Here is a 3,634-nt window from a genome sequence, read left to right as displayed (position 1 = left end):
TTAGTATATTTTGAAGACAATGTCAGTTGTTTTCTCATTGTGTGGTTGTATCATTTCAACACAGTGATAGTAGCTTTATAACTCTACGGTAGTATCTTTTCCACATGATGTTAATAACTTCTATTTTTATTTCAAATACTAATATTACGTTATGTTGCTCTTGCAGAAATCTTTGGTTTGGAATTATGATTGTAGATTTCGAAATCATGTGAATTCGGATATTGAAGCCTCCATTAACCAAGAAGTCATGCGACCAACCAAGAAATGTTTGAAATCAAGTCTCATGCTTAAGGGGGAAAAATTATGCATATGGTTTAGAACACCACTATTGAAAACTGACAGTAGTTTTATAAAGCTATTATAGTATACTTCAGAAACTATAGTAGTAGCTTTTTACAACTATGGAAGTAGCTTTGTAAATAATTTTATCATTGTTGAAAACTACATCTTTTTGTATCATTGAATATGTTTTATTCACTCGATTGCATTAGCGTTTTTATTTTAATCGTATCCTCTACATTTCCGTAGTCTTGTAAGTCTCTGAAAATAGTTTTCTCAACCTTTGGTAGTAGCTTTTGTTCTGTTTGGTAGTAGTTTTTGTTGCTTGCAATAGTAGCTTTTATAGTCGATGGTAGTAGCTTTTGTTGCTGGCGGTAGCAGCTTTTGTTGTTATTTGGTAGTAGTTTTTGTTGCTTGCAATAATAACTTTTGTTGTTAGTTGTAGTAGCTTTTGTAGCTAAGAATAATAGTTTTTGTTGCTGACAGTAGCTTTTGTTGCTAGTAGTAGTAGCTTTTGTTGCTGGCGGTAGTAGCTTTTGTTATGTTTGGTAGTAGTTTTTGTTGCTTGCAATTGTAGCTTTTGCTGTAGTAGCTTTAATATTTTGTGGTAGTAGCTTTTGTAGCTAGAGATAGTAGCTTTTGTTGCTGGCGGTAGTAGCTTTTCTTGCTGGCGGTAGTAGCTTTCGTAACCGTCGGAAACCTCGCCGGAAGTCGGCCGGAGACATCGTCGGAGGTTGGCTGGAGTCTGTCGGAGATCTCGCCGGAGACTTCCGGGGAGGAGAGTGGTTGTTGACTTTTTACATTAGTGACATTATTGTAAATATAAGAGAGAAAATCTAATTTTTTGATTGGATGGCAGTCTGTAATTTGGTTGAACTTCAGTACCTTTATTTAGGCTTGTTTAAGATTAGGTGGACTTATGTGAGTAAAAATGTTTAGGTGGACTTTTATAGGATAAAATGTCTCAAAATGGACTTCTATGTAATTAGCCCTTATTACAATTATTTACCACTTTACAGACACATTTTATCATTTAAGATCTCATGTAGTAACTAATAATATTTACTACCTTAATGACTCATGTTACCATTTTAAGAATACTACTTTCAAGATTCATTTTACAACTTTACATAATTATACGCATAATTATTCCTATATTAACCAAGAAGATTTTAAAATTTTAAAGAACTTATTTCAAACGGAAATGTCGATTTTTTTTTTAGAAGAAATTTCATTAATAATAAAGAAAATTACAACATAATAGAACGATCGGTTATAGTGTCTACATCACAACACACATTCATAACAAGATCTATAGTTACTGGTCCGTCACCAAACACCAAAAGCAACATCCATGAACTGAAAGGACTTAACCCTAATCAAATTTTACGCTCAACACTAGCTACCAAAGCTTGAGAGTCACGATATAACTTTGCCACCAACAATAAACCGAGCCAATTATCATTCTTCAACACCGTGTCAAAAAACCACCAGACCACGTGCAAAAGTAATCCACCCACATGTTGAAAACCAGCCAGCATCGAGATAAACCATAATTCCCAGGTATGATGCCACCAAAGTAGCACACCAACCAAACCAAGACACCTCAACTCTCGCTCAAAAGAGGAGAGACTTATTAAACCTAGCCAAAACCAAAAACCAGAAAACCCTAACTAGAAAAAATAACAAACAAACCAGAAAACCCTAACCAGAAAAAACAACAAACAAAAAACGGGAATGTCGATTCTACAATATTAAGATGCTTGAAAATTACATATTTTATTCATGAGTATACAAAAAAAAGGCTTTGGCATCCCATTGAATCGACAACTTAATATTTGAAGCATCTAAAACATGTAAATGGATTGCACAAAATCTACGCAAAAATTTGTCCACTCATCATATTGTGCTAGACATTTACAAAGCGTTCCTCTAAAATACTTTTGGGGTCATTTTCATTTCAGCTTTCATAAGAGCCATCATACACTGAAGAAAAAGGTTTCTGAGTGGGGGAATAACAAGATGCTTTTGCTGATATTTGACATGTACCTTCCCACAAATCTTCAAATTTTGAGTAAGCAAAAACCTAAGAAGGTGATCATACCCAGAATGACCTTGCTAGCTGTCTGACAAGGAAATAAAGGTCACCATACTATGCTAGTTCTACCAAAAAATACAAGCTGTCGAAGTGGGACAATGGCCAATAAATAGGTACACATAATTGTGTATGGTAGCACATGAAAATTGTCCTTGGGATAATCTGCGTACCAATATATATGTGAACAGCAGCCTACCTTGACCACACGAAGCTTCATTGCCTGGCCAAGAAAACATTATACATGTTATTATTGTGGACATCACGACCATCATGTATGTGACGCCGTACCAACTTCATTAAGTTCTCAATCTGAGACTGAGGATCTGCTCGATCTGGCGTCCATTAGTTTCTGTACGTTCTTCCAAGCGATTATGTTTGAATCTAGCATCTCTTGACTGCTTCGTTGTATTGAGGTACAAGTAGTACTTGAACCTGATGAGTTCGACATATCAAGTACACCATGCAGTTCAACGGAACAAGAAAAAAGAACATTAAAATTGAAACAAGAAGAAACGGTAATCTACAATCTTTGATTCAACTTTGAGTCATCACAAATACATTAAACATGTATAAGAAGACCTCCTGTTTTGAACAAATTAATGAGCTTTTTGTTAAACAACAAACGTGGCTCAATCATAGGTTGTTATTGCACCAATATTGTCTTAATATAATATAATTTCAGTGTTAGGATCATCGTTATATATAGTACCAATATTGTCTCAATTTAAATATATCAGTGCTAGGATTCAGGTAAAAAAAACTTCGGTACATTTGATAATTGCATTATTTTTTCATACACAAAAGTGCTAGTACTTGTGTAACATTGAAATGAATTAGTGTTGTTATTTTTGGGTTATTTTCTGTACATTTGATAATTGCGTTATTTTTTCATACACAAAAATGCTAGTACTTGTGTGACATCGAAATGAATTAGTGTTGTTATTTTGGGTTATTTCCGAAAATAAATCCACCTCAGCCATCCAATCTCAATTCATGCTGGAATATCGAAACCGTGAAAAATTCTTAGATGCAACCGTTTGTATACAATCACCGCAGCAAACACCGTAGAAGGCACTGGATCACACCGGGGTCATAGGGCAGGGGGTCCTTAACAAGAAGAAGAAAAAAACCATGCCCTGTAACCCTAAACCTAAAATAAATCTTCTTCGTCCCCACCGTCCAGTCAACATTCATGCATGGCTTTTGGCCATAGGTGTGATCTTATAATCTTATATGATCTACCGAAAGCTGAAGCCT

Source organism: Fragaria vesca, linkage group LG5, assembly GCF_000184155.1.
Source record: "Fragaria vesca subsp. vesca linkage group LG5, FraVesHawaii_1.0, whole genome shotgun sequence".
Taxonomy (NCBI): domain Eukaryota; kingdom Viridiplantae; phylum Streptophyta; class Magnoliopsida; order Rosales; family Rosaceae; genus Fragaria; species Fragaria vesca.
Note: the sequence above shows the minus strand (reverse complement) of the source record.